We start from the raw sequence: 20,113 nt of genomic DNA, 5'->3' as shown, positions 1-20,113 counted from the left end.
GATGTTGTTAGATCAGAAGATGGTCTTGGAGCATTATGAAACATCTCATACAACGTGCCAGATTATGAATAGACTATGTCTAGATATTGAGCACGAGCAATAACTTGCTCTTTAGTAACACATCCACCCATAGCTATATCCTTAGCAATCTTGGTAATGAATGATTTTGTGAAACATTCAGTCAACAACTCATCAGCAATCTCGAATTTGATGAGTCTTCTGGGTTGTGTTATATTCTTTCCATGACTAGCTACCCTAGTTAATCAGGGGGTTAGAGGGGGGGCGGAGCCCCCCCCTTTCATTGCATCGATTATGTAGCGGGGGGGTCATAGGGGCAGCATCCCCCCCGGTCCAAGGGGTTTGAGGGGGGTGGGCAACCCCCCTCTACGGGGTCCAGGTAAGCACCCCCGGGAAAAAAAATTTGGACCCTATATTAGGTGGGGTGAACCTACCTATGGTTTTGTGCATGGTTTTTGCACATGGTTTTGGGTGCGATGGTTTTTGGTCCATGGTATCGGATTCTTCGGCATGTATAAATATGTATTGTAACGCTGAAACGAATATAATGAAAAAATCAAGCTGGTAGTCTCAGTTTTGGGATCCAGAGGAAAATATCTGTGTATATGTGTTCTATGTGTTATGCTCTCGCTTTGTTTATTTTCTTTGTTTTAGAATTTGTATGCAGGTGATTTCTGTACAGGGTTAAAACCTACATTTGGTATCAGATTTGTTTTGGCTTCAAGGGGACGCCTTTATTGTTGAGGGGTTTCACTCAGGCCTGTGGTCGACCCTGTTCAGTGAGAGATCTGCGGGATCGATTCTGGTGGTGAGAGAAGATGGTGAGCAATGGAAAGATAGAGATCAAGAAATTTAATGGTCAGATATTTTAGTTATGGAAACTCAAGATGGAGGATCTGTTGGTAGATAAAGATCATTGTATTGTGATAGATCCAAGTACTAAACCAATGGGAGTTTCCAATGAAGAATGGAAGAATTTGGATCAGAAGGCATAGAGCACAATACGATTGTGTGTCTCAGATTCAATATTGCTGAATGTATCAAGGGAAGCTACAACAAAGGCTTTGTGGGACAAGTTAGGGACTTTGTACCAATCTAAGTCTCTAGTGAGAAAATTGTTTCTACAAAAAAAGTTGTATAACCTGAGGATGAAAGATGGAGACTCGGTGACAGAGCATCTAAACGCATTTAATACTATGGTAAGTCAGTTATTATTTTTTGATATTAAAATTTCAAATAAAGATAAGTGCATCAGTTTGTTGTGTTCTCTATCAGATTCATGGGATAGTCTAGTTATTGCAATAGGTAGCAATGCAATTGTCTTGTAGTTTGATGAAATAGTCTCATCCTTGCTAACGAAGGAGATGAGACGAAAAAATATGGAGAGCCAAAATGGTAATGCCTTGTCTGTATGAGGACAGTCCCAGAATAGAAACAAAAATAAGTCATCGAGTGGGAGTTCTAAATCTAGAGGGAGATCTAAATCTCCAAGAAAACTTGTAAGGATGGTGTGCTAGAAATGCGGAAAGGAAGGGAACTACAAAAGGGACTATAAATCTAAAGCTCATGACCAAGGAAATGGATCTGATGATGCTCCTTCTGTAGAGGTGAAACCCACCTTAGATGAAGGTGGGGATGTGTACTTGGATTCTTTAAGTACACATGAAGATCATGAGGCATGGTTGATTGACTCAGGTGCATCCTTTCACTTCACTCCCCATGGAGAGTGGTTCTGCGAGTATGAGAAATATGATGGTGGTGATGTCTTCTTAGGGGATTATAGGAAGGCTAGAATCATTGGTTGTGGAAAATTAAAGTTGAAGTTGTAAGGTGGAAGGGTGAGAACACTTCTGGGTGTTCTGCATATTCTTGCATTGGCCAGAAATATGATTTCTATAAGCAAGCTGGATGATACAGGTGTAAAAACAGTGTTAGGAAAAGATACTTGCAAGATGGTTCAGGGAGCACTAGTATTGATGCAGGGATTTCGGATTGGAACTCTGAACAAGGTGCAAGGTAGCACTTTTATTGATGGGTGCAATAGTTCTGTGGTTCCTGAAAGTGGAGCAGAAAATATAGTGGTATCTGGAGAAAAGACCATGCTATGGCATCAAAGGCTTGGACATATTGGAGTTAAGGGCCTTCTAATAACTCATGGTAAAGGTATGGTAGAAGGTATAACTAATAGCTCTCTCGATTTTGATTTCTTTGAAAATTGTGTATATGGGAAGTAGAATCGAGTGAGTTTCCCCTCTGGTGGTAAGAGGGCGAAACAGATATTAGAGTTTGTGCATAGTGATGTGTTTGGACTTGTGAAGGTTCCATCACTAGGTAAGTTTGTGTACTATGTATCATTTATAGATGAATTCTCAAGGAATACTTGGATATATTTCCTCAAGAAGAAATCTGAAGTCTTTGATAGGTTTAAGGAATTTAGGGCTCTGGTGGAAAAGAAGACAGAGAAGAAGATAAAGGTGTTGAGGATAGATAACGGTGGAGAGTTTTGCAACAAGGAATTTGAAGAATTCTATAAGAAGTGTGGTATAGCACGACAAAAGATGACTCCATACACACCTAAGAAAAATGGAGTTGCAGAAAGAATGAACAAGACATTGATGGAAAGGGAATGAAGCATGCTCAGTGGTGTCGGGTTAGGATAGGAATTCTGGGTAGAGGCGGTGCAAACAACATGTTACCTAGTGAACAGATCACCTTCATTAGCATTGGAGGATAAGACTCCATAAGAGGTATGGACTAGTAAGAAACCCGCTCTTTCACATCTAAGGGTATTTGGATGTGATGCATATGTACATCATCTAAAGAAGAAAAGAACAAAGTTCGATAGTAAATCTGAAAAGTGCATCTTTATTGGGTATAAGGATGGTTTAAAGGGTTATAAGCTTTTGAACCCAGTAACAAGGAAGGTTGTGTACAACTGAGATGTGGTGTTCATAGAGGTGAAAAATGTTATTAAACATGAAGTCCCATCAAAGGAACCTGAGAAGCTAGAGTTTGAGCTAAAGAAGGAAGAATCTGAGTCTAAAGCAGAAGAGGAATCAGAAGATGAAGAGCCACAAACTCTGGTTGTGAGAAGATCAATTCGAGAAAGAAGGTAGCCAGAAAGGTATAGTCCATCTGCTTTCTATTCAAATTTTGCTTTATCTATTACTGATGATGATCCCAGAACTGTGAAGGAAGTAGTAGATTCAGAGGATGAAAAACTCTGGAAAGAGGCCATGGTTGATGAAATGGCATCTTTGCACAAAAATGAGGCTTGGGATCTGGTGGAGTTGGAATCTAGAAGGAAACCCATTGGTAGCAAATGGGTGTTCAAGAAGAAGACATATGCATAAGGAAAGGTGGAGAAATACAAAACTCGGTTGGTAGCAAAATGTTATTCCCAGGTGCCGGGAATTGATTTTGGTGATATTTTTTCTCTTGTTACCAAGGTAGCTTCTATTATATTACTTTTATTTCTTGTTGTTGCTTTTGATTTTGAGGTAGAACAAATGGATGTGAAGACAACATTTATTCATAGGGATCTGGAAGAGGGGATCCACATGAAGCAACCTAAAGGATTTGTGATGAAGGGTAAGAAAGAACTGGTATGCAAGTTAAATAAGTCTCTGTATGGGCTAAAACAATCACCAAGGATGTGGTATCAGAATTTTGATACATTTATACAGGGACTTGGCATCACCAAAAGCAAAGCAGATCACTGTGTGTATTTTAAATTAATTGGTGACCGTGTTATTCATCTGATCTTGTATGTGGATGACATGTTGCTGGTTGGAAATGACAAAGAAATAATCCAGGATTTGAAGACCCAATTTTCCTCCAAATTCGACATGAAAGATATAAGGTGCTACAAATTATATTTTGGGCATGGAAATTGAAAGAGATCGAGCAAATAGGAAGCTCTAGTTAAACCAGAGGAAGTATGTTGAGACAATATTGCAAACGTTTAATATGCAGGATAGTAAATGAGTGAAGGATCCTATTCCTATAGGTGTAAATTTATTTGCTGAACAATGTCCCAAGACACAAGAAGAGGAAGAGGGCATGTCCCGCGTTCCATATGCAAGTGCAATCAGTAGCTTGATGTATGCGATGGTCTATACTAGACCAGACATTGCACATGCAATGGGAGTATTGAGATGGTTTATGTCAAAACCAGGGAAGGAGCATTAGACAACAGTGAAGCAAGTTGTCAGGTATTTGTGTGGCACTAGTGATTATGGTTTTTGCTACCAAGGAAGACCAGGATTGGACAAAGTTTTGGATATTCGTGGCTTTGTTGATATAGATTGGGCTGGAGATTTGGATCATAGAAGATCTACAAGTGGGTATGTGTTTAACCTATTTGGAGTTGGAGGTGCAGTCAGTTGGATGAGTAAGAAACAATCTATAGTGGCACTATCAACTATAGAGATAGAATACATGGCAGCCAGTCATGCAAGCAAGGAAGCAGTTTGGTTGCAGAGATTGTGTTCAAGTAGGGGGTTAGTACAGGGAGCTATAAGGATAGACTGTGATAGCGAAAGTGCAATTTTCTTGGCAAAGAACCCTGCTTACCATTCAAAGTCAAATCACATTGATGTTCAATATCACTTTGTGAGGGATATGATAGAAGACAAAAAGGTGTTGTTGGTAAAGGTGGACATTTTGAAGAAGACTATTGATGCATTGACAAAATCTGTGAGCTCTGAGAAGTTCTCTTGGTGTAGAGAAACAATGGGCGTTGCGGGGCTCGATAAATTACTAAGCTCTCCTGTGGCCCCCTGTGGAAAGAAAGCAACAAGTGGGAGAATGTTGGTTTGTGCTATATTATGTCCACCCTATATTAGGTGGGCAAAACCTAACTATGGTTTTGTGCATGGTTTTCGCACATGGTTTTGGGCATGATGGTTTTCAGTCCATGGTATTGGATGCTTCGACATGTATATATATATATATGTATTGTAACATTGAAAGGAATATAATGAAAAAATCAAGCTGATAGTCACGGTTTTGGGATCTAGGGGAAAATATCTATGTATATGTGTTATGCTCTCACTTTTTTTATTTTTTTGTGTTTTAGAATTCATATGCATGTAATTTCTGTACGAGGTTAAAACCTACAGAGGTGACGCCGATGTCTCCATTCATGGATATGATAAAAAATGTGGGTTGTGGTATCTTGCTTAAGGGATATGAGCAAATGAGTGTCAGTTTCATACTGAACCAGCAATTGGAAGTGAGTGAGGAATGTCATAGCTAGAGAGTTAAAGTCAACATAGGTAGCTCGAGGCAACTCGATATACCATTTTACGACAACACCTGTTAAGGTTCTTTGAAAGAGGCAAAGATGGATAGAATCGTCAACATATGAATTTGAAGAGAACCATAGGTGATATGTCATCACATGGGCTTGTGGGTCCTCTTAAGATTTTCCTTCAAATATAGGGAAATCACTTGGAATTTTAGTTGGAACTGGAGGCTAGTAAGGTGAATGAAGAATAGGATCATTTGTGAGCCTTGAGACGTCAGGCAGTTCCAATGTAGCCAAGAAAGGCAATTTCATATTAAATGGCATGTAGGGCCTTTTAGGAGACCCGAATTACGGGTTCTAACCTTGCTGGTAAGGATTTTTCCCCCATAGTGGAGGATTTTTTCCATACATGATTTGATTTTACCCCTAGTGAGGGTTACCTTGACCATAAGGTGGATTTTATTGAGGGTGGGTTTGATATTTCCCTACCGTAGTGATAGGCCTCTAAATTAGACATAAATTAAGGCCTATGACCATCCTTCAGCACATTAAACCTCTCTTTTTGCATTAGATAATGTATTTTTAACTTTAATATATTCATTAGGAAGGTTTATGAATAATTGGATATTTGTGCCTAATATTAATTATTTTTGTGGAATATTATGAGAATATTGGGCAGATTATGAAGATTTGGAGGAGGAGATAATTCAGGGACTTATTCCCTACTACAGGAGGATCACTATTAAATAATAATTCAACAAGATATTATGGAATTATGACACATATTGTGGAACTCCAACGATTGAGAAAATCAAGGAATGTGTTCCCTGCCATTTAATGCAGATTCCTAGTATTGGGGACCATATCCACTAATCAAGGGATTTTGGTGGGGAAAGCTTCCTCCATTCATGGGGAATGATTCTATTCATTTTGTATAAGTAGCAAGTCGAATTTTCCTCTAGGGGGATATTTTCATTAGTGTTTTTTTTCCCCTGGGAAAAATCGTAATTTTATTAATAATAACAAAATTACATTTTGTAGATGCAAAAGTGCATATGCGATAAGCAGCACAAAAGTCTGCAGTCAAAATAGAAAAAAACTAGAAAATATAGTACAAATGGGAAGGAAATTATGTTTTCCTCCCCTTTTTCTTCTCAACCTTTTGCCACTCCCCCAGAGTCTGTGAGGATGAAAAAAGTACGAGAGAAGAGTCCTCCATAATGCAAGGATTATCCTTGTGTGTGTCGGAATGATCAGGAGAATGTTGTCTTTTAGCTCCGCTAGTGTCCACTAAGTCTGGTATCTTTTCTGGCGGAGAGTCCATCAATTCCCAATCAACAATTTTTCCAGATTCTGGGGACTTGTGAAATTGATTGTTAGCTGTGGGGGTGGATGCCATGGCATTGTCCCCAATGGGCTTGTCATCCTGTTCTGGGGGGGGGGGTTACCACCTCCTCGTCCTCTGTTTCTTCTTCTGGATTCACTATGCATTGCCAGCCTCTTGGTTTATGATCTTGTTTCTTGTTCCTTCTGTTTTCTCTTTTGACTTGTGGACAGTTATTATGGAGGTGTCCTGTTTGTTGACAGCCTCGACACTTGTAGGCCGTGTTTTCATAATCTAGTGGTTGTTTCCACTGAGTGTTGTTATGGTTCAGAATTATGCTGTCAGGTAGCCCTTGACTAAGATCAACCTCCACACAGATTCTGGCAAATGTATGTATGCACCTTGCAATTCTTTCCACGTCTTGCTTGATGTATTTACCTATAGCATTCCCCATTGCTTCAAAAACTTTGGGAAACCAGAAGTGTAATGGGAGGTTGTGAAGCCTGACCCATACCAACATTTTGGAAATCACCATAGAGGAGGGGTCAAAACCTGGGAACCAGGGGGTCATGAAGAGTCCAACATTGCCCCAGAACCATGGCCCCTCATGGAGGATGTATTCTTTTTCCTTGACCGTGTCGAATTTGACAATAAAGAACCCCTTGGAGCACAAAAGGATGTCACAATTTGTTGTCCATGTGGAGAAGATCCATTGTCTTAATGCATCTGTTTTAGGCCAAAAGCCATTGAATCTGCATATGACAGCCAAGGAAGAGAAATCAGTATGAAAATTGTTTACCTCAGGCAAATCGATTGTCAGTACTGGAGTCTGTGATCTCTGCTCCACAATATAGGGTCCTGGTAGATCTTGTGTTGGTGTTCGCTTGTTGGTGGCTGCCCTCTACCCTTTGACGGCATCCTTGAAAGAACCTGTGCCCTTTGAGAAAGATAAAAAACTTCCACCTCTCAGCCTTGTGCTTAGTATAATGGTTGAGTCTCGCACAATGCTATAGTGCTGCACTGTAAATTTATCCTGTAGAATTTGACCTGCATATACCAAGCTTTGTAGGTTTCCTGGGATGCCTAAATCTTCTTGTATTTCATCCTTTATATTTTTTATCAGCATCCTTTTCTAGATTTGCTTGCAGATAGTATTCCCTGACAGGGGTTTGACGAAAATTTGTGTCTATTCCTGGTTGGGGTCCTTGAGGGCTAGCTTTGTTTTTTCCTCCCCTGAATCTTCTGCTAATTGGGTCACCGAAGCAATAAGGGGAGCAGGCACACCGAGGTTATTTTTCTTTTGCTCAAGTAAAAAACCCACAGGTCCTGTGTGTATCAGGGGAACCCTGTCCACTGGACGAATGGTATTTTTGATGGGGATGGCCCGAGTCTTATGTTTCTGTTCTGCCTTGAAAACATACTCCCACAGCTGATCGAAGGAGCACGGGGGCGCATAAAAACTCCTGTGTCGTGACCCTATGCTCCTGCCCCTCCTTTGTTTGTCGACCGTTCCTTTAAAAAAAATTCTGAGGACAACAATTCAGTCTTCCCTCCCTAGGATGGTTCTCAAAACAATGACCAATTGAAAAGAAACCCCATCAAAATGATGCATCAGAAGGAAACAACATTCGTATTTCTCCACAGCTAAGAGGAATCCCACCTGGGGGACCCTTAAAAATAATCTATAGCAAAGGAAAAACCTGGATAAAGGATTACCCACGCAACAGTTGCCTCTCCATTTCGCTGCGCCTGTAACAACAGATAAAAAGCGTCCGCATCAAAGGGCTCAGATCTATGAGAATCAAAATGTATGCCATTCCCAGTCTTTTGTCTGTCCACCAAGAAAGATGCTTCTATTTCATCGCGCTCCCCTGTTTCGAGAGAAAACCTCGGGTCAAAAAGCCATATATCCAATAGTGTCTCTGCCAGGGAAATCGTTCTATGGCCACTAATACGGTTTTTCCTTTTGAATATCTTAGAACCCAAAAGTCCCTGGCCACCAAAGTCTCCAGCAGTGGATCGAGCCCAGATGATAGGGCCAAACTGTATAGGGGAAGGGCGTGAAAACCTAACGAGAGTGAGCGCCATTTTTTCAGTTGAAAATTTTCTTGTTCCTCCTTTCATTAGTGTTATTGTGGAGAGAACTTGTATTTTTGTAGCTCCACTGTATTTTCTTGCAGGGATGTAATTGTGTTGACGAAAATAATGAAGATTAGTGTCATGTTCAGTTTCTAAATCTTGTTCTCTTCCATAGGTCTCTGATTTTCCTTGGGCTTGGCCATCCCAGGAACCTCAGAGCCATTTTTTATCATTTTCTTTCCTTCTTTTCACTTCTTATTCACATGCATCTCTTGTTTTTATTTCTTTCTACTTCTGCATTTAGTATTAATGATTTCTTGTTGTAGGATTGAGTTAAATGGTTAAATTTAAGTTCTTTTGCAATATCACAAGCTTTATTTCATCCTTGGAAAATATTTGGAAGTTCATAGTAATCATTGAGATGCTTGGATTAGTCTTCTTATTCCCAAATCTAGATTTCTGGAACTCCTTTTTGTCAAAGAACAATAAATTTTTGCTCTTTTTTAGAGCATGATAATGAGCTTCAACTGAGTTGGTTCCACTTTCATTAGATCACAAAAACATTCTAGTTCATAACAAAAGCTACCCCATTTCATTTTCACTTCATTAGGTTAGGCATTAGATTTACTAGCTCACTAGTTCTCAAATTTCTAGATTTTCGACTAGTAATGTTTTTCTATTTTTTTAGCATGGGTTAACATAGGTCTTTTGAGTGATTCCACTTGGAATGGGGGCCTAAGACATCCTAGTTAATAGAAAAAATTGCCCCATCCAATTTTGATTTGATTTTCTTGGTCATTCGATGAATTATAATTTTGTAAGGTAAATCTATAACATCCTGTAGTAAATCAGGGGATCTCGTAGGAAATCACTGTAGCATCCTGTAGGAAAGCATGTTTTGACCCAAATTGAGAAAAACCATCATTGAAGCTAGGATTAGGCCTCTACTTGACCTCCATGTCATCAATACCATTTTAACCCTCTTGTTCCCCACTTGTCTCCCTTGCCAAAGATCAAGGAAAGATTAGCATTTGCACTCATAAAGAAAAAAGATTCAAAAAAATGAGTTCTTTTATATTTATACACGCACACAACAGTTAGTACTCTCTAGTTCAGATTTCATGCTCAGTTAGCTTAAATCATCACATGTGATAAATAGGGTTAAGCTAGGTTTATTTTACATTTAGTTCATGATCAGTATGCAAGTAGAATAGGTTTCTTTCCTTGTAATTTGTTTCTTGCAATAGGTTAAGGTTCCATTTCGTTTTCTGCAATTAGTTTAGGATCTGGCTTCAATACATGCACTCCATTACATCATGACATAAAAGGAAGGACACATATAGTGTCGATACCTCTTAAGTTTTTACGAACCCCAAGTTGATAATTAAAGTCGGTAGCCTTGGGAGTTGCAGCATTTTTGTTGCAATATCGAGGCTCATCACATAGGTTGTTGATAAGAATTATACATGGCATACGGATTGTAAGGTTGTTGAACTTGTTGACCTTGGATTTGAAGAGTTTGGCCCTGTTGCTGTAGGGGTTGATCATGTGCTTACAAGGGCTGACCTTATTGATACGCATATGAAACTTGATGTTGCAGAGGTTGACCTTGTTGCTACAAACACTAGTTTTGTTGTTGTAAAGGTTGACCTTGCTGCTACAAAGGTTGACCTTGCATCTGCAAAGGTTGGCCTTGCGAGTACAAAGGTTGAGTAGACTGCTAAAAAAACTGAGGTTGCTGCTGCAAAGGCTGTTGAAACTACAACAAAGAGTGCCCCTGTTGCTGTAACAGTTGCCCTTGCTGCTGCAATGTTTTCCCTTCCTACTGCAATGGTTTTCCTTGTTGCTGCAATGGTTTCCCTTGCTACTGCAAAGGTTGTCCTTGATGATGCAAGGGTAATTGGACAGTTCCTTGGGATATACCCTGCGGGTATTGGTAATTTCCGAATTGAATCTGACCATCCACCAAGAATAGCGGATTGATCAGGCTAGACATAAGCTCTGGCTTGAGGAATGTAAGACATATTAACCAAGGCTTGAGAACCATATGGGACATAAGCCTGTTGGAGTGGAACCTAAGCCATATAAGGCTATTGATATTGGATGTTACTTGACCCAGATGGATCAACCAGATTAGGAATACTTCCATAATAAGGTTGATTAACTCCAACCATGTAAGTTTGTAATCCACTCACAGTGGTCTCACCTGATACAAGAGAAATATTTGGATTCCCCCCCCACGTGGTGGCACATTCTATCAACTTGATGGAGGGGTAGAAGAACTAACTGAAACCTGACCTGAAATAGTCAGTTGTACCGAAAGAGTCGGTTGAAATGACAATACAGATTGTGATGGAATTGTAGGTTGTACAGGAACTGACGTGACAATAGTTTGTACAGAAGTTTGATAGGTCATGTTTGGAATGAATGGAACAGACGTAGGCATTGCATTTGAAGACAAAATGGGATTTTGATACAAAGACGAAGCACTAGGAGTACCCGAAACTAACTGAGATAAGGTTGTATAACTAGGTGGAAACATGTATCCACTAGTTTCAGGAAGCGTGAGAGATGGGACTGTTCCTATAAACGGAAATCCTTCTGGAGGAAATTCATACCCTTGTTCATCATTGACATGAGGATTATGGGTAGCAGAAACTTCTGAATGACTCAGAGAAGAGGTTGGGATTTCACCTTCTAACTCCATAGGTGGAAACAAATGATGAGGAGGAAGCCATGATGTGCAAGGAGATAACTCCAAAGGAATATCATGCAGATCGTCAGGACTATAAGGACGCTGAGGAGATATCACAATAGAATCGAATAATGGATTTGGCAAATGAATAACAAGCCTCTGCGGACTCTCAGGGGTCTATGGACTCTCGGGGGTCTGAATAGAATTTTCTGGGGTCTCAAGATCAGATTCTTAATCCGATGGAGGTGAATGAGAAGATAGAGGTTGGATACTTGGAATAATCCCAAGTTCAAAACCTTGATCTTCAAGCGACTAAGGAAGCTCCAGATGAACTCCTTGGGAGGACCCTTCAGTATCAGACAATGAAGGGGAACTGCGATATGAACTCAATGCTCTAGCGACGATGACTTCCTCTCAAGAGCAGAAAAGGAAAGGAGATTCATTGAGGTCTTATTAACAATCTTGAAATTAATAGGGAATTACTCAATATTGGTCCAAGAAGCAACTGCTTGGGTTCAACATGTTCATCGTGGGTAGTTATTTTTAGAAACAAAAAGTTTTCCTTTTCATATTTTAAGAGTCGATAAAAGGACGAAAAGGTGACTTTAGTCACTTTCAATAGTTTAGCGAGCTTGAAAGGACAAGTGATCAATGATCTCTTAAAATTTAAGGGGTCAGAAAAGATCGAAATGACCACTTAGGTAACTCTAGGCAAAAACGAGTACCAAGTAACCGTGAACTGCAATATACACCTCACTAAATAAACTTACCAAGGACTTGACGTACATGCAGGCAATCTCTCTGAATGTTGTGTTCGGTCTATCACGTTTACAGGGCGGAAAACTTGGATTCCTATGGATAAAGGTTTGCAATCTATGAGGGTCTCCCTTTATATACTCAATGATACAGGGACACAAGTCCATGCTAGCATTGTCTAATGCAAGAGTGAACGATTGCTGCTAAGTTTTATAGATGCCGAACACGTCTCTAGCATAATCCACTAAGTATAAACATTGTTTCAAATGCTCCTTAGATTAATTGATAGATTTTAAAGTTGATCTTGAAATTATGTTTCGATTTCAAGGCCTTAATGATGTCACATGTTCCTAAAATGCAGCTAAATGATGAAATTGAAATCCTTTCATTTGATGAAAACTACCTATTCAGGGAAGAGAAACACCGAAATCATGTAACAAAACAAGCAACAATGCATCAATGACAATTTTCCAATACTAAATGCAAAACATGAAATCTAATCTTTCATATGATAAGCAAATGCAATGCCAAAACAAAATCCTAAAGCGTACGACCTTAAGATATAATGATGATTTCTTTTTCAGTTTAATGCAATCAATGTAATCTAGTGCACAAAGAAAAAGAGAATGCAAACAACTTCAATAATCATGAAAATATCTTTCACATTAATGATTTTGAATGAAACAAATGCTTCGAACTACTTAAAAGATAAACAATGTCGCTTTCATTTTTCGAAACACAAAATGCAAAGCAAATATTTCCTTTCAGTTCAATCGAAACAAACAATTTTGTAATATATTTCTTGCCAAAGGGAACTAAAGGGAATTTCAAAGCATCTACTCAATTCAACATTAATGAAAACAACTTAATACCCAATAATCAACAATTATTTACAAAGGATGTCCAAACACAAAAAGACTCTTTTAAGAAAGGTAATCGATCTCTGAAGAGAAGACCAATGAGTGAATGGAGGATGGTCTAAAAGACCTAAAACCCTATAAGGTGGATCAAGCTCCAAACGCACTTAAAACCAAATAAAGAGGCAATTGTAATAAAGAAAACATGTCAAACAAGACAAGGGCACTAAAATCACATTGGTAAGCCACTGACGGAAGGAAAAAAAACTAAAAACAAGAAGACAAACCCTAATTTTCATTAACCTTTGTTATGATCACACCTATTTAAAGAAAAGCATCGATCATCGCTAGTGTAATCAACATATACACGATGCCATCACGACTATGAGGGATAAAACGGAGATGGTTGAAAAAGATAAATAAAAAATAAAAAATCTTCAAGAGCAGCACAAATCAAGAACCTTCAAGCAATTACTAGGAACTAAAAATAGTTATAGACAAGAAAACAAGTCTGGGATTGGATGGTCCGTCAAGCTCATCATAAAAACGAGGTGAAGGATTTGATGGAAAGGATCATAGGGTCCCCAGTGGAGTCACCATTTTATTGTCTAGGTAAATCCTCTTTACGGATAGAGACGATCCCTCTAGCCCAATGAAAACCAAAGTGACAATCTACTAGACATTTTCCTAAGTTGCAATTGAAAAGAGAGATGAAGAAGATGGCCTACCTCGTTCCGATGCTATCTTGATCTCCTTCATTGAAGACCTTGAATCAGTTGCACCACGGGCTTGTTCCTACTACTCCCAGCGTTTATGCACCTACAAAAGAGATCAAGACACAACAAGGCATGCAAATATGAATAGCATATCCAAAAGTAACCTACTTAACTAATAAGGAATGTTAAGCTAAATGATACATGAGCATATACATTTAGGGAAAATGAACTAGCAGTTGTATATTAATAGAAAATAAGGGAAAGCATATAACCAAGCCTTGATGTTGATAGGCTCTCCTTGAATGAATATCCAAATCCAAGCTAAGCTCTCCAAATACTCCTTCTCCAAGCCAAATGAATATCATTTGGCACAATATTAGAATAAGGGTGCAAATAGGCATATACCAACCATTTGGGAATGGGAGAGGATGACTATATAGGCTGGGAAAGGGAGTTAGAACCTCTCCAAAGATAGGATTAGGCCCTCATCTCAAGGAGGTAGATCATAGGGATAATACCAAGAGGTCAAGTTGGGAGAATTTGACCTCATTTATGCCAAACAACCTCCAGCTCGCCACTCTGGAAGCTTCTAGATCATGAAGCTTCTCATCCTCTTAAGGAAAGTTTCCTTTTTCGGATCATCGCAGGTATACAAGGGAACATAGTGATACCATTGTGGGTCAAGTTTAGTGTAATAGGTGATCATCGCTGTTTTGAGTCCCATAAGTGCGATGATGTTCAAATTAGGGTTTTAGAGCTATTTCTTCTAGGGAAACCTCAAGGCATTTTCCAATCAATTACTTAGGAAGGATCTGAGCTGCATATATGAATGAGTACACTGCATAATGGTCACATTTCAGGCACTTTGGGGTATGTCACAGGGAAGTGTAAGAGGTGTGACAAAATACTGTGTAATAGAGAGCAAGAGGGATCTTGTAAGTTTCCTTCCCGAAGAGTAACCAAGAAAATATCTTCCTATTTAGGGTAGAGCTACCAATTTCAAATTCTTACCAGATACCAGGGATGACTTATATGAGAAAAAACCTCCTTCCACAATGTTGTTACATCATTGTATCATGTAATAAAAAGGGAAGAAGCATATAGTAGTAGTGGGAACGTTCCTCATTATTTTTGAGGAAATTACGATGATATTGAGTATTTTTGGAAAAGCAAGTGCTTTTATAAATTAGGATGGCTTCTCAAGGAAGGGATTAATATTTGTTCTTAGCAACAAATTTTACACAAAATCATTTTGGTGCTTGGAATAAATTTGAAAGTTGTCATAATTTTAATGAGCCACATAAATTAGATGGAAATTTCTTTTCTGAGATGCATCTCAGGTTGCAGTATTTGCTTTCAGATTTTACACTAGGATTGGAGATAACTGTGGATTGTTCACTCCATAATTCAATGAATATAACACCGCTATTGATTTATTTTATGCTCAAATATATCAGTTCACAATCCATTGTAGTAGGTGGATGTTTGCAATGAAATTTCAGATTCGAAACAAGATACAAGTTTCAGTTGGTAGGTTGCATGTTGCAGTATATGAATTGGCATCAGTTTGATTATATGAGATTGCAAGATACAGGTGGCAAGTGATTGATTATTTTGTGACAATGACTCCATGCCCAACATATTCAAGGCACTTGGTCTACAAGTTATCTACATCCCATAGGGGGAAGCACTCCCCAATTGGAGCAAATATTGTAGCATTTTCTTGCACCCATTATCGAGTGAAAATGCTTTAAAAATTTTCAATTTTGTTCCTGGCCATAATCTTGGGCATATGAAAATTTTATGGGAAAAATGGTTATTCTACAAGTCACTAGGTTATTTTGAATAATAATTTTAATTTTAGTTTTAAATAAATATAATTTAATAAAAATATCATTATATTATTTTTATCAAATTATTAGTTTAAAATATAAAATTGTTGCAAATATTATTGAGTTGAGCCCAATCTCTAGGTCTAAGTCTATTTCAAAACAGAGGGTTCATCATCCATGAAGTTCACCTAGAGTTCCACAATGGTGAAAGCCACCAATCACAAGCTAAGGTAGTGCTCAATGCCTCAAGCACCAAGTTGGGGACAATATACTTTTCACTGTGCTTCGAGTTGGTTTTGAAGGGAATGGTGTATATAAACACCATGATATTTGTTTACACAATCAATGTGTGATTATTTCCCATTAGTAATCAAATAAAAAATTTGGGTTTGTTGGAGTTGTTAATAAAGTAAAACACACCCAAATTACCTCCCATATGGAGTTTCAAATGAATGCCAACAAAGGAATGTTTAATGCCAGTAGTAAGTCACCAATAGATTAATGCAAGATGACAAGTATGTTAGATAAAATTTCCCAAGTATATTATCCAAATGTTGAGTGTTAAAGGCCAATAGTAGTAGTGCACGAGTAAATTGCAGGTAGGTTTCAACGATGATTAGATGCACCTGTAAATCAACATAGGTAATTTCGTTGCAGAAATCCCAGGTGGTTCCACATATAACATGGCTCAATCTGTAGAAATGCACACCCCCTCAGCAAAAACCACTCACCAGCTAGCACCCCCCTGGCAATCCCTTTTGGTTTTCTTCATACCACGTTTTGATTTTATCAACTTCTACAAGTTTTGAATAATTTGTGAAACAGGTGTATCAGTGTTGGTCATAGTAGACCATGCCTCTATGACATCGATATATCCATAGTGATCACACAATGTCTAAAAGAAACAACATCTTCACAAACAGGTAAATGAAATTCGATAATGCCGAATTTCATGGGTTAATGGTCAATAAACCAAAAAAAAATGATGGATTGGATCGAATAGATAAATTAGTTCTTTGAAGATTAAGAAATTGTTGAAGAGAATCCATGGATATTAAAAATGGGAAAGACAAAGATGAAGCAAGAAGCAACTTATCATAAGATCACCTATAGAAGAGGCAAGAAAAACGTGAACTTGTGCCAAGTTGGTGGAGCAATCAAGGAGAAAAGGCTTTCCTACAAACTATTGACAAGCATTCTCTAATTTTGAGATGGAGTGATATGATAATCTAAAAAAATATCAAATGAAGATGAATTTTGTAATAGGAATAAGAGGATGTTATAACTATATATCTTAATAGTTTAAGGTACTAGATTTAGGATGTGATCGTTGTGAAGTTCATTTCATGTGCAAAATTTAATGTGAAAGCACCCAGTTCTAGACACGAGGAAATCTGGCAGAAGAACTTGTTGTAATAGATATGAAGCATCAGGAAAAAAACAAAATCATCTGAATTCACCTAGCTTAATGAAAATTGTGTTCCTTTCAACATTTTTTGCACAAGCTATCTTTTAAAAATATCTCTCTTAGATTTGGCTTGGTGGGAAACCTAAATGTTCTAGTGGCTACACCCACCCTCCCAAATTTTGGCTCACGTGCAGATTCTGGAGCCTAACTCGGATCATGCGATTGATTATCCTTGGTCACTTGATTGGTAAGCTGGTGATTTCAATCTCCCCTTCTTGATCTTAACCCTTTTTCGCGTTCTCATCATCATGCAACACGTGTCATATTTGGGCATAGGAGTTGTTTGTCATGCAAAGGGGATGTTGTCTTGCTTCAAGGGAATTGTGTGTGTATGAGTGGTTTTCATCACATAGAAAAATATGTATTATGTATTTTGGATGGTCTACGTTGTGTCACTAAGTGTCTGTGTGTGATCACAGTCGTGTCCTATAAACGTTTGCATATGTTTCATTGATCTCACACTTAGCCATTTTCCCAAGCAACCTAGCCTCATCCAGCTTCCTGGAACTATGCGCTTTGTTTCTACAATCATCAAGCTTCCTCCCTTGCCTACTGAAACCCCATAGTGTGCAGAGACACCAACCTCTCTTGCCTACTAAAATCCCATAGCCCTCAGAGGCCCAAGCCTACACTGCTCTCTAGAAATGCACAGAGCAGTCAGCTGCACTACACTCATAAATTGCATAGAGTCATCCTCTCGGGACCCCCGTCCCGCAACAATGATTTGAGCCTCAAAATTGCGCAGTGTTTTCCAAGTTGTCTTGTCGATCTTGCATGCAAAAATTTTGCAGACGGGCCTCCTAGGGCCTCATGCCGGCAGCAGTCACTGTCCGTTGAAATTGCACAAATCTACCTCTCGATGACTACAGGAAAAGATGACATGCTGAAATTGCTTCCAAGGAGTTGAGGAGAAGGACCAAGGAACTGAGTAATGGAAATGATCAGGACCACATGCAAACTCTGTCAGATGCATGATCATCTTGAGGGTAAGTATGGTAAGTACAAAACATATTTCGAAGTACACTTATTAGTTGAGTTTATAAGATTTCTTTTCATTGTCATATCACCTTGTCCTCAGTAACATGCATGTGCGCAAACATGAAAATTCATCTTATGTGTTTCTTCTACATGTCTTGCTTCTTTTTCACTTGTTTAACCAACTATTGTCTTCTGCATGTTGATTATTATGTCATGCTTGCGACCTTGTTTTGGTGATGTTGATGGTTGTTTTTGAGTTGTGTTCATTGTGTAAACATCTATCACACTCACACATGATATTGTGTCCACTTTCGTGCAAGTGTCGTTGTGGTTATTCAACGATCTATCATAAGTGTTGCGCTTGTTGCTCACACCATCGGTCAGTCACACAGAGTATATGTTGTCTTGATGGTTTGACATTTCTAGTCATCAAGTCGTGTTGATTGTGTGTTCGCAACGTCATGTATGCACAAGTTCAGTCGCTCACACACTTAGTCAATTTGTTGAAATTCTGACGACCGGATCACCCTCCAACAGTTGGACCTTCGTTGAGCTGCATTGTGCAGTTTCAACCCTCAGTGAACATGTACTGCTACCTAGAATTGCATAGAGCTTGAGGTTGTCTGCTATCACCAAAAAATTGATCATCTAGCCTAATTTACTAGATGGATCGAAGTACACCATGTAAAGCCAATTTTACCATAGTAAAATTGCTTTCACTATGAGAAATTACTTAATAAACCACATTTGTTAAGTAATTTATAATTAAACCGATCAAGAATAATTAAAAAAATCACAATTTATTTAATTATCTTCTAGGAATAATTAATTAAACCATTGTTTAATTAATATTCCTTGTCATATTTGACCCAGTTATGAAAAATAAACAAATAAATCATTAATTATCTTATTTTTCTCTAAGAATAATTAATTAATCACTAATTAATTATTATTATTTGTCAAGTTTGACTAAATCCTATTGTTGCCCTCATCTCCACGAATTTTGCGATTTACTTGAGGCGCTTTGCGAATACGAGACCACTCATAGTGGATCACATACTCCTCTACCCGTGGATTCTGGTACCACTAGTAAACTAGAACAGGGGGACTCTAGTCCCACTATCATGGTCCCTCCTCCTGATGTCAAGATGACAGAATCCACGGGCCATTTCCTTTACCTGTCGTCATCCTTGAGTTCCTCACAGGAAAACCTTTATGAGGCTTCTACGCGTGCTTCTATTGAACCTCTTTCGATAGAATCCTAGATCTCAACATCCGTAGATCCTCCATCTACTAGCTCATCGTCTACCATTCAAGATGATGCGCATGTGAACCTTATTTCTCAGGTTGATGCACCAGGTGCCTCCGCTACATCATGTAGTCATCCTTCCTCCTGTCCGCCCATCTTCCATTCTGATGAGGACATCATGGAAGCTATGTCTACCCCTGATTACTCTTTCACTTAGGCAATGAGGCATATCTTTCAGAGGATTCTAAAGGCCATTTCCTTCCTAATTCTCCCAATGTACTCTACCTCAAGGAATTTGTCTAATATCATATCCCTATGATTTGCATGTATTTATTTCTGTCATGAAGTTAGGTAGGCCGCATCATCTCATTCATTGTCTTTTTCACCTTTTAGATGGATCCATCATCCACACCATATATCGGTCATGTCGATGGTGTGAGTCGTTTCTCCACGAATCTAGCATCAGCAGCCTGGGCCATTTTTACCCCCTTACATACATTAGTCCTTTTGAACAGTGTGTGCATTGGATCTGCCACCAATAACCAGGCCGAATATAATGTAGTGGTAGGTTTGTTAGTCGATGCCCTCGCTCATCGCATCCTTCATGTTCATGTTCATTTGGATTGCTTGCTACTTGTCATGCAATTGAATGGTGTGTATCGTGTACATAACCAAGTCTTATTTAGAAAATATCTACGAGTTAAGCTATTGGTACGTGAATTTGAAACAACAACTTTCAGTCATGTTCCTAGAGCCCAAAATAACTATGTAGATACCATTGAAAATAACATTCTAGAATGGAATTTATCACATGTATACCACAAAAGACAACCATAAAACACAACACATGGTGAACCATCATCGTCATATAAAAATGCATAATCATATTA

General features: G+C 38.6%; 1 pseudogene; it reads left to right on the top strand.

Annotated features, from left to right (window-relative positions):
• Positions 1–10,253: 10,253 nt before the first annotated feature.
• Positions 10,254–20,113, top strand: part of LOC149209738 (serine/threonine-protein phosphatase PP-X isozyme 2 pseudogene) — a 33,276-nt pseudogene continuing 23,416 nt past the window's right edge.

The sequence above is a fragment of the Pinus tabuliformis genome, chromosome 1_2 (assembly GCF_031772625.1).
Source record: "Pinus tabuliformis cultivar Carrire ecotype Pingquan chromosome 1_2, CPIR1, whole genome shotgun sequence".
Taxonomy (NCBI): Eukaryota; Viridiplantae; Streptophyta; class Pinopsida; order Pinales; family Pinaceae; genus Pinus; species Pinus tabuliformis.
Note: the sequence above shows the minus strand (reverse complement) of the source record. Positions and strands in the feature narration are given on the sequence as shown.